The following is a 12,839-nucleotide window of genomic DNA, read 5'->3' as shown; positions in this document are numbered from 1 at the left end:
GGAGACAGAGTACTAGGAAATCAAGGAACCTCAGCAAAGATTTCTCATAGGAGGTGGCACCTGACCTGAGTCTTAAAGGAAACCAGCAACTCCAAGATGTAGAGATAAAGAAGGAGAGTATTATAGACATAAGGCATAGACTGCAAAGGCACAGAGAGCAGAGATAGAATGACAAGATTTAGGAATAGCTAGGAGGCTAGCTTGGTTGGATCACAGAGTTCATTAGGGGGAGTGACCTGAAATAAGTCTGGAAGCAAAGAAGGGAGTAAGATTGTGGAAGGCATTCAATACTAGATTGAGTTTGAATTTTATCCTGGAGGAAATGGAGAGTCATCAGATGTATTTGGATAGATGGGCCCATTTGCTTCTTAGAAATATGAATTTAAAAGCTGTATGAAGGATGGATTAGAAAGGGAAGTGGCTGGAAGCTGAGAGATTCATTAGGTAGCTATTTCATTGGTCCAGTGGAGAGGTGATTGGGGAAGGAACTGAGGTAGTGGCTGTGTAAATGAAGAGAAAGGGATAAATGGATATGGAAAATGTTGTGAAAGTAGAATAAATAATGAATTGGATCTGGGGAGTGAGAGAAAGGAAAATTCATTCTTAGGTGGAGAACTAGGATCACTGACTGCTGCATAGTCTGCCAAAAACAGAGAGAGACACACACATATACACACAGAAGAAGAGAGAATTAGAGATGGAGTTGAGACTAGAGTAAAAGAGGAGACAATGAGTGATTTTGCAGAAGATTTTGAGGCATGGAGCAGAGGAAAAGAGGGAGCACACAACATTTGACTTCAATTTTTTTCAGTAAAGCAGGAGGACTTTTGCTGAAAGAGAGATTTAAGGGAATAATATAGGAGGCTTGAAAAGAGAAGGTCTGGAACAGCTGCTATGAGGAGTGTGATAGTCAATCAGGGAAGGATAAAAGGATTGATGTGCAGCAGTGAAAGCCTAGTGGAGATTAGATAGCATAAATTTGCAGTGGACGGAGGCTGTGCGCCTTCGGACAGCTCCATTTAGCAGCACTTGAGGAGTGGCACAGAAGGGTGAGGGGCAAAGTAAGGCTGAAATTTTAGTAAGGCATGAGTTCGTCATGGATAGGTCCAGAGAGCAAGAGAGTCTAGAATAGAGGACATTGTGTAAATGAACTGATAGCAGATATTAAGGGGGTGTCTGAAGCCTGCCCAACAGAAAAAGTAGAGTGGAGGTAGGAAGGAGCACAAACATACCAATGATTAGATTTTCACTTCAATTGACAACACAGCATCTATTTCAATCAAAAGTCACATAGCAACTATTGTGTATTAAGTAATATAAGGGGATACAAATGCCTGCCCTTGAGTAGCGGCAATATAAGAGGAGAGAAGTGGATGGATCACGTTTGAGGGAAAGTCAACAAGATTTGGCAACAGATTGGATATAGGGAATGAGTGAGAGGGAAGAGGCAAAGATGACTCCAAGGTTGGATCTATGGGTCAGGGCTACCAAGGGAACAGACCTGATAGGGGGTGATACATTGAAGGATACAGGGAGAAATCAAGGTGATGTAAAAACAAAAGCTATTAATAAAATTTATTTTAAAAAATGGAACAAGTTTAGAAGGAGAGAGGAAGGAGCAAAAATGAAAGGACAGGAAGTTATAATCAGGGGGGAAGAGTTCTAGAATTCAGGATCATAAAGGTAGTTCCATTATATGTGGTGGTGAGATCAAAGATAAGGAGATCCCTATGTATAGGTTGAAATGTATTGAAAATGTGGGGGATTGGAAATGAGAAGACTGATAAATTATAGGCCATGATATTCTAGGGAACATCAACATATGACTTAAAATACTCTAATATTAGAGGTTGGAGTGGATAGGAAGACTAAGCAAGTTACAAAAATCCTTGAAAAAGGAAGGAGAGTGAGTTGAAAAGCTTATCACAAAAAAAGGAATCCAGACCAAGATATAGAGACTGGTGGAATGAATTTCTCTCTGTCTCTCTGTCTCTCTGTCTCTGTCTCTCTTTCTCTGTCTCTCTCTGTCTCTGTCTCTCTCTCTCAGTCTCTCTTTGTCTGTCTGTCTGTCTGTCTGTCTGTCTGTCTGTCTGTCTGTCTGTNTCTCTTTGTCTGTCTGTCTGTCTGTCTGTCTGTCTGTCTGTCTGTCTGTCTGTCTGTCTCTCTCTCTCTCTCTCTCTCTCTCTCTCTAAGGTAGAAGAGCAATAAGGATTAAGTAATGGGGGTTAAGTGACTTGCCCAGGGTCACACAGCTAGGAAGAGGTGTTAGGCAATATTTGAACCCAGGGCCTCCTGTCTCTAGGCTTGACTTTCAATCCACTGAGCCACCTAGCTGCCCCCTGATGGAGTGAGTTTTGATGGAGGAGAGTTGCAGGAGGAAGGAGCAAGGGCTACATCTCCTCTTGACTCAGTGAGTCAGGAGGCAAGGGAGGGGTTACAGAAGAGAAAGATAGATTCGAGAAATGAGAAGCTCATTAAGAAGATGGTATCTGAGATTCGGATTTGGATATCTGGACAACTGCTTGAATTATAGTAATGACAGACTCTTGGCTAGGGACAGAATGCATTTAATGAGGGACAGTAAAAAAAATCTTTGCTTCAAGTCTTAAGAATCAGATCAAGAGAGCTTTAAACTAAAACTGAAGGAGGAGAAAGAAAACTCCCCAAGCCAGATACCACAGAATACAGCAGGGAGAAGATAGAAAGAATATCAATAAAGACCAATAACTCTAAGAGCAGAACCAGCAATAAAACCCATGACCTCACTTCTTTCTCTGTCTCTGGTTGTTTCTCTTCCTTTTTCTCTCTCTTTGCCTCCCTTTTTCTCCCTTCCTGTCTCTCTTTTTTCTCTCTCTTAACCCTCCTCTCATCTACCTACTCTTCTCCAAAAGAAATTTTGATTTCTGCCAGGAGGGGAACAGAGATTGGAGTCACAAGACTTGATGCTCTAGTCTCTTCAGAGAGGAGGTATGGGCTGGAATTATATCTTTCTGTTTCCTTAAATATCGCTAGTTTAGAGGGAATAAATTTTCAGTTTAAGCTATATTCCATAACTCATTTCTGGGGACTAATAATAATAATAATGATAATAATAATAACTTCAAGTTTTGCAAAGTGCTTTACAAACATTATTATTTTTATTCTGACAACAATCCTGGGAGTTAGGTGACTGCTATCTCCATTTTACAGAATGAGGGAACTGAAGTGGATAAAACAGTAACGTGCCTAGATTCACACAGCTAGTCTACATCTAGTTTCAAACTCATCTTCCTGACTTCAAGTCCAACACATTGTGCCACCTAGATACATATCTAACTATACTCTGAAGGGCTGACTCCTTTCCTACCAAATGCCAACTACAAAAAAAGCCATTGCATATAGTAAATAGTAGATAAACTCATTTGACCAAGCCAGCAGCAAATAAAAATCAGAAAAGTAATAAAAATGAGAATATATCAGACACAGAGTGAAAGAGCTGTCCCACTGATAGTGAGATATCTCAGCTCAAACTTAAAAGAGAGAGATTCTCTAATTTTACCCAAAAAGAAATTTCCTGAAGTTTCTAATGCATTCAGACAAAAAAGGGACATGATCGAGGTTCTGGCTCCTCTACATGCCAGATTTTTTCTTGTTTTTTTTTTTTTTGTTTGTTTGTTTGTTTGTTTTTTCCTCTTTGTCCAGGGACCTCTACATGAAGACAGAAGAAAGAACACTAGGATATCTTTTCTCACAAGCTCTCTCCAACTTTACCCCTCATGCCAGCCCAGAAGATAGAGTAACCATTCTCCACCAATTAGAAGAGTCTTATACAGATGGGCTCCCCCAGGTTACACATTAATGTGAAAATAAAGAGAAATAAATAGGTCATTAATTAGGGATCTAATCTTGGAACTAGGGATCTAAGGCAAGGATAAATAGGGAGACTGGTAAAACATGTATCAAGTACTTTGATCTACATTGAGGCACCATCAGTTCTGTCTCTGGAGATGGATAGCATTTTTCATTATAAGTCCTTCAGAAATGTCTTGGGTCTTTTTATTGCTAAGAATAGCAAAGTCATTTATGGCTGATCATGATGCAGTATTGCTGTTATTTGTACACTATTTTTATGGTTCTGCTCACTTTGCTTTGCATAATTACATATAAGGCTTTCCAGGTTTTTCTGAAGGCATCCTGTTCATCATTTCTTATAGCACAATAGTATTCCATGACAATCATATACCACAACTTTGTTCAGTCATTCCCCAAATGAAGGACATCCTCTCAATTTCCAACAGAACTTTATTCTTGAGAGCTTCCTAACCCTCCTGGTTTGATTTACCCTATAAAATTTTATTCCATGGGATTTCTAGCCATCTATTCTATGAACACTTTGAAATCTACTTTTCTAAAATCTAGAGTGTTGTCAGAATCTGGTCCAGAATAACAGTTACTTCCATTGCTTCCTGCATCTTTTCAAGAAAGGATAGGGACAAATTATATATATATCTTGAGTTTTAAGAATCAGATTGAGAGTTTTAAACTCAACCCCTGAGTTCCATTTGCAGCAAATAAGGGAAACACTTGTATTCCTAGGGCCTTTGGTTCTTTGTTTGGGATTTTCATAATTTCTAATAATGTGGTCTAGTTTCCCTTCATGGCATAGTTTATCCTCACCAGTCAGCAGAAGTGGACCCTGTTGTTTGGTCTGATGGTTCTTTGGAAGTTTCCTATCATTCCTGAATACATGCCTTGGGAAGACATGCTTTTTATAACTGTTTTTGGTTTCTAGTTGACAATGGCTGCCCTAGTGCCCCTTAGCCACCACTACTTCTGACCATTACTGAAAGATTTCTTTCCTGAAAGTACCTGTGGGACCACATCATAATTCATTAGGAGATAAGAAGCTGAGATTCTCTATTCTAGCTTCTTAGCAGGAAGTGATTTCAACTTATTTTTTAAACACTTTCCTTCTATCATAGAATCAATAGTGTGTATTGGTTCCAAGGCAGAAGAGTGGTAAGCAATGGAGATTAAGTGACTCACCCAAGGTCACACAGCTAGGAAGTGTCTGAGACCAGATTTGAACCCAGGACCTCCTGTCTCTTAGACCTGGCTCTCCATCCACTTAGCCACCCACCCAAATGCCCCCAATTTAGACTTGCTTATAGTGGGTGTGCTCAAGTATTGTCCTGGTCTGTTGTGGCCCCACAGATGAGACCTTTGGTTCTGGCATTGATAATGTATTTTTATACATGGTATAAAAACATTTTCATTTGTTCTACTAATGGATCTTGGTTCTGACACTGATATTTTCTATAGTATTTTTATATTATATTCTATAATATTCTTTATATAAGATGCAAAAGTCTTTCTTGCTCAGATGAGGCTTTTGTTCTGGTTTTGATGTCTTCTTGATAAAAAGGGAATTCTTATTGTCTTTATCTTTGTGGCTCCATTGATACCACGTTGAGGATGAATGAGTAACAGTTAAGTCATACCCTTTGAAACTGGTCTTTTAAAGGAACAGCAAAGATATAGGAGACTCTTCAGCAGAGAGGCTGGACAGAAAGAAGCTGGTTGGACAAATGCAGACTCTAGAAGGAACTTTACACAACTAGGAGATCCCTCTAGGTAAATTGTCGTTGGGGAGTTTATGCTCCAATGAAAATCATGTGCTCCTGCAAACTATATTTAGCAAAAGAGTGTCTAGACCAAGCAAATAATAGAGTCCAGGAGCAAGCTAAGACCTTTTCCTTCACTGAGACTCTATAGTATATGGGTTGTATTGGTCTGTTGAAAGGGATTGCCTCTTTTAGCAACAATGAGAACCATTATCCTTGTGGAGGAACCCAAATACACTATCTTACAAATCTGGAGGATGGTACCTGTCCTTTAGGGAAGGTAGAATCAACCAGGAGAGGAGGGTATTTGCATCTCTAGCAACTTTAAGTGTCTTCTTCTTTAGGGAGCCTTCAAAGTTGGTAGGACTATGTAGGTCCCTGGGAGGTGAAAGAAGAAGTATTATCTTGTTTGTTGATTGGTTTAAATGAAGTCTGTCCAATATTTGGTATTTTATTAGACTGAAGCCTTTTATGGAAGCTGATATTTCTTTTCCCTTTTGTTTCAGAGAATTAGACATGAGCTAAATTCTGTTGTTCCCCAGGGGAAAAAAACTTAGGTGGAGTGATGAGCTTAAGAGAGTCCCTTAATGAGATTTCCCCAAGACTGAACTGAAGTTCATGTAAAACTGGAGTTTCAGTCCCTGGCATTGGTTCCATATGTCCTAATATCCAATGGCCCTTCTGCTTTTTTAAATCTTTGTGTCATGTGATTCCAACTTCCCACCTGCTCACACAGGTGAGAATTCTTTGTTACCACTCTACATTCTTTTTTATTTCCTCCTTGAAGGATTTCTTCCATTCATCACCTTGTCCAATCATTTCCCTTTCCTCTCTAGGAAAAAAGACCAACTTGCACTTCATACATACTTAGATGCTACATGGTACTGGCAGAAACACAAGCATAGCATCCTCTTTCAGGTGAATGTAACATTCTTTTTCTCTCCTGTATTTGCCTAAGATGATATTTGTAGTGCTTTGTCTTATTTTTGGCAAATTTATGGGCATGTCATTGGTTGTAATGGCAAACTGTCTATTTATAAGCCTCAACACCCAAATCTAATGAGACTCACGCACTCTTTCCCCTTATCACTGATCTTTTCTTTTATTTTCATGCAAAACACACTTCCATATTGATCATTGTTGTAATAGCAAGCTAATACATAACCAACCCCCCAAAACAAAACCATAAATACACTGATATGAAAGATAGTGTGTTTTGATCCACATCCATCCGACTCTAACAGTTCTTTCTCCAGAGGTAGATAGCATTCTTCATCCCAAGTCTTTCAGGATTGTCCCAGATCATTGCAATGCTGAGAGTAGCCAAGTTTTCACAGTTGAGCATTGTATAAATATTGCTATTATTGTGTACAACGTTGTCTTGGTTCTGCTTATTTCTTTCTGCATCAGTACATATTTCCAGCTTTTTCTGAAATCATCTTGCTTATTATTTCTTATAGCACAATAGTATCCTATTGCCAACATGTACTACAATTTATTCAGCTATTCCCCAATTGAACCTTGCCACTGATCTTCAAATTCTTCATCGATGCATAATTCCATATGCCGGGTTCCCTGTTTCCATTTGGAGTTTAATTTATTTCTCATACAGAAGTAGACAAGGCAAAACAAAACATAAGACATTAGAAGACAAGATGAAATACAATTATCTAACAAGATCTACCCACCTCATTTTATATTTCCATTGCTTCCTGTACATCCCCAGAAGCTAGACCCCCTGCCTCCACTTGGGGGATATAGAAATAATTTATTTAGCAGTGAGAAGCAGAAAAAAGCATATCCAATGAGATCTGTACAACTTCTTTTTCCCTTGTTACTACTCTCTGGATTCTTAATACTAATCCCCAGTAAATTAGGAAAAACTTTATTCATATAGGTGGTTTGACTCCATGACCAGAATAATTTCTGTCATACAACAGGGCCTTCCACTCCAGGCAAGATGATAATCTCATTTCTTTCATCTTCTACATCTCTATACCAATGTCACACTCAATTTTTCTTAGTCCAGATGGTTCATGTGACTTAATCCTTTCTCAGTACCCTGACAGTGAACTCTTCGAGGACTGGACTTCTCTCTTTGCCTTTTCTTATTTCCCCCAACATGCCTAGAGTTGGTCTGAGCATGCAGTAAGATTTAGGATTTAGAGCTGGAAGAAATATTAGAGAGCATCTAGTACATTCTTCTCATTTTACATATGAAGAAACTGAGTTCAAAAGGAGTTAAATGACTACCCCAAGGTTATGTAAGTAGTGTAAATGGATTTGAATACAAGATTTCTCACTTCATAATCCAGGGTTCTTTCCACTATGCCAAGCTTTCAGAATTCACTAAATAAATATTTGATGTCAAGTTGGAAGGTCAATTGGTTTTCCCAATCCCGAGGAAGGCTCCTTTCAGAGGAGCCCCAGTATCCTCACTTCTTTTAACACCAATTATCCTACATCTCAATGCATTATCATAACCTGTGCTCCTAAAGGTCTAGCTGGCAGCATCTATCTGATCATTACTTACCCCACCATTTCATATATATATATATGTATATATATATATATATACACATATACATTTACTCCTCTATCTCCCAATAGTTACCACATTGTAGAGTATTATTTCTTCTGAGAACTGCTGTTTCATCTCTCCTTTGACCATTTTTCAGTTGGGTAGTGTTTTGTATTCTTATAAATTTGCCTCAATTCTCTATATATTTGAGAAATGAAGATTTTGACATATTCTTGTTATAATTTTCCCCCTTAAATTTGCTCTTTCCTTTCTAATCTTTCTTACATTGGTCTTTTTTTTTGTACAAAATCATTTAAATGTAATATAATTAAATTTATCCATTTCATTTTTTGTAATGTTCTCTATATCTTACTTGGTCATAAATTTTTCCTGTATCCACAAGTCTAACAGTTAAACTTTTCCATGTTCCCTTAATTTGTTTATGGTGTCAATTATCCATTTTGACTTTATCCTGGTGTATGGTGTGAGACGCTGGTCTATGCCTCATTTCCACCATACTGTTTTCCAGTTTTCCCAGCAGTTTTTGTCAATAGAGCATTATTTCTTCAATTAGACAGGCCTTAACTAGAAAACCAGGTCAGGCTTCTTGGTGACAGGGAAAATGTCAGCTGGCGTTCCCTACACTAAGAACCAGCGGTTCCACATATCCTTAGGAGGAAAGTTTTGAGTGGTTCCTCCAACCTTGCCTTGCCTACCATTAGAATTATCATATCTTAGCCCAGCACTAGCTTATCCTTTGCAAGAATCATGGCCAGGGATGAGGCTTGTGGATATTTGGCCGGGTGGCATCAGGATCTTCCTTCCTTTCCCCCTTGTTGTTATAGATGTTATGGGCTGTGACCATGACTGCTATACTTCAGAGAAGGTAATTAGCTGCTTATATGGCATGGCTGTGTGTATCTCTCATGGTCTATGGGTGGGATCTTCACTGCTTGTGATCCAAGATCTAGAGTGAATAATGATTGACATCAGATTCAGAAAGAACCAGCTAATCATTTGCAATCGAGCTCAATGCCCCATCATTGGGCAAAGGTGTCCAGACATAGGTGTCTTCATGATAAATCATAACCCTCCTTGGAATGATTCTACAAAGGGAGCCAAGGAAAAGCTCCCAACAGCCCTTGCACACTGACCAGAGACTGTTTTCCATAGGTTAGGCCTGTGATTTTTTTTCTTTTCAATTTCCAGCTATCATTCAGAATTTCAAGAGACCTCAGGGATTATTTTCCCCCAAACCTTTCAATTTTACAGATGAAAAAAATTGAACCTCCGAGAGCTAGAATGACTTGCCAGTGGTCACACGGGATCGATTACAGACTTTCGCTTGATCACCAAACTTGTCCAGAGTGGCTTTCACAAGGTGAAGGGCAAGAACTTGAGCTCCTGCTCCCACATGCCAGCCTGATGCACCAAAATCAATTCAATTGACATCAGCTCAGCTTTAATGCGGAATTAAAGAGCTGCCAGGTTCCCCCCATGGGGCTTTTACAGTTCAAGTTTTATGAATTCATTAAAATGCACATGCAAACTTTTAAGGAAATAGCATTACCCCGTAATAAGAGCTACAAATTGACACTATTCCTCTGAGAGCCTGATGGTAATTCGAGCTGCCGAGTTGGCAAAATTGTTTTCCATCACTTTGCATCTATTAGCAAAGAAGGGAACATTTTCTGTGTCTGTTGTTCTCTTGGCTTTGCTATTGGGCAGGAGCTTCTGAAAAGGAGCAGAAGAACAAACATTCTAGTTTATGGACTCTGGCCTGGGGATTCCAGGCAGAGATCAATTTGTTGGGGTAAGGAGAAAGAGAGCAGGGGGATGTGAAGGAGAGAAGTGGTTTCTCCTCAATTCCTCAGAGAGGGAAAGAAAAGAAGAAAAATATGTTGCCCTGTGCCATAAAGTGGAAAAAGTGTTGACTTTGGAGTGAGAAGGCCAGGGTTCAAATATTGGCTCTGCTATTTACTACTCTGGTAATCTGGGGTCAGTTAACTTCCTTCCCTGAGCTTCGGTTTCCTCATCCATAAAATGAGAGGATTGAACTCAAGGGTCTCAAAGTTCCCTTCTGTTATCCTCTGACAAATTGAAAGAATTGGACTAGATAGCCTCTAAAGTACCTTCACACTCTGATTTCTAGTATCCTATGGGCCACTGAAGTATATTCTGGGAATCTTTAAGAAGCAGGGAGAGGCTGGATATGACGAGTCCTATCTATAGTCTCTGTTCCTAGGGAAACTGAGGCTGGTTGATCACTTGAATTCAGAAGTTCTGAGCTGCAACAGGCACTGCTAAGTCAATTGGGCACCCTTCCTAAGTCTAACACAAATTTGGCGAGCCCCTGGGAGTAAAGAGCTACCATGTTGCCCAAGGAAGGGCATACTAACCTAGGGCAGAAACAGAGCAAGTCAGAGCTGTTGTGAGAGAAACACTCAAATTTATAGCATGGTCTCACCCCAAGAAAGGTGATATAATAGCCTAAGAGCTGGTGGAATAGCCTGGGGGGCCAATCAGATAGCCTTAGGGCTGGTGGATAAGCCCAGGGCTAGTAGAATAGCCTGTCTAGAGATGATGAAATAGCAGCTCTCCAGGTGGGGAGATATTCAAGTGTGGAATAGCAGCTCTATGTGTGGAATAGCAGCCCTAACTGTAGAGTAGCAGTTTCCATGCCCCATGGTTCAGGGTTTGCATATTTATTAGAGTCTAGGGCTATCTCAGAGAAATCTTCACCTTTCCTGAAAACCCTGGAAAATGGACATGGTCAAATTCAGGTGGAGGTGTGGTTTGGGGTTTGACACTTGTCATAGGGAACAAGGAGCATGTGCAGGTTTGGGGGATCCTTCTGGAGTGCCAAAATTCTTAATGCACAAGTTCCATGTACTCCCTTGTCCACCTTGTCATCATTGGTCAATGTGGGAGAGATTTCACTACCCTTCTGGAATGTTTTCTTCAAGGATAAGAGCAGGGAGGGGGATGTAGCCCAGTGGATGACCACTATAGGTAATTAATAATGTCTAATAGTTCAGAAGTAAAGTAAATAATGAACAATATAAGTAATTAATAAAAACAGAGCAGCACAAAGCTGATGCTCAGCATAGAACATTACAGATCCAGTGTACAGAATGGATAACTGATCAACAATATAGATTCTAACATTCATGCTTGAGTAATACTGAACTAAAGGTTTTGGAGTTGATGATGTTTAATGCAAGCTGGTGGGAAATACAAGATTTCAATGTATTTTCCTATTACTGCCCCCTCTCTGCCCATTGCCAGCTTTCATCAAAGCCATGGGCCAGTGAGGAATGGGAATGGCCATGTGGGTGGCTGTTGATGCACTTTTAGCCTATATGAAATAGGAAACAGAAGGAGGAAGAGAAGAAAGTGAAGAAGAAGAAGAAGAAGAAGAAGAAGAAGAAGAAGAAGAAGAAGAAGAAGAAGAAGAAGAGAACTACCTTCTTCAAAATATGGTCTGGACATAGGCCTGCCTTTGGAGCTAAGTACCCACCAGGGTCTTGAATTCATTGGATCATAGGATTTAGAGCTAGACAGGACCTTAGAAATCTTATAATTTAATGATCTTATTTTTACAGAGGAGAAAGTTGAGGCTCAGAAAGGGGAAATACCATCCCTAAGGTCTCACAGAAAGAAAGCAGCAGAGCTGAGGTTTGAGCCAAAGTCCTCTGGCAATAGTACCACTCTGCATTCACATCATATTCCTATCTTTCTACATCACTGGTGTACACCTTCTCCATGAGACTTTATGGCCAATTCTAATTCTGAACTTTTCTCCTTGATTCTGTGGCTATGAGCACCAGGAGTATTTGGTGGTCTTCCCCTGGTTATTGGTCTGATTTCTTAGTTTCCTACTAATGGTTTTGATCCTTAGACCCTGATCTTAATTGCTCCCTGTGTGAAATGGGTAACCAGTTTCCTCCTAGCTACCTGCAGATTCCTCCAATGTGGGGTCTATGACCTTGTTTATATATTCCATACAGAGATATATCTATACTTACCTAGAGAGAGAGAGAGAGAGAGAGAGAGAGAGAGAGAGAGAGAGAGAGAGAGAGAGAGAGACATAGATATGTAAACACATATAACTATATCTATAAATTAACTGGTTTTCTTTGTAATTCTCTACATTTTATTTTATGCATTTAAGAACACGATTTGGAAAAGGGATTCATAGGCTTCACAAGACTACTACCCAAGGGGTCCAGGACACAGACAAGGTCCTAAAAGATAATAGGATTTGGGCAACTGGGTAGCTCAGTGGAGAGAGAGTCAGGCCTAGAGACAGGAGGTCCTAGGTTCAAACCTGGCCTCAGCCACTTCCCAGCTGTGTGACCCTGGGCAAGTCACTTGACCCCCATTGCCCACCCTTACCAATCTTCCACCTATGAGACAATACACCGAAGTACAAGGGTTAAAAAAAAGATAATAGGATTTAAAAGCTAGAAAAGACTTCAACGATGATTAAATATAGCCTCTTTACTTTATAAAGGAGGCACTTGAGATTCCAAGAGGTGACCTTACTCAGGGTTACAAAAGTAGTCAATCAGTCAGTAAATCACTGAGTTGGGATTTGACCCCAAGTCTTCTGACTCCAAATCCAGCTAGCTAGCTTTCTTTCCATACTAGCCACCTCTTTGCCATTATGCTGTTCATGACTCCCTAGATGGAAATTGTTATTTTCTGAATGG

This window comes from Gracilinanus agilis, chromosome 1 (genome assembly GCF_016433145.1).
Source record: "Gracilinanus agilis isolate LMUSP501 chromosome 1, AgileGrace, whole genome shotgun sequence".
NCBI classification, from domain to species: domain Eukaryota; kingdom Metazoa; phylum Chordata; class Mammalia; order Didelphimorphia; family Didelphidae; genus Gracilinanus; species Gracilinanus agilis.
This window is presented reverse-complemented; position numbering follows the sequence as displayed.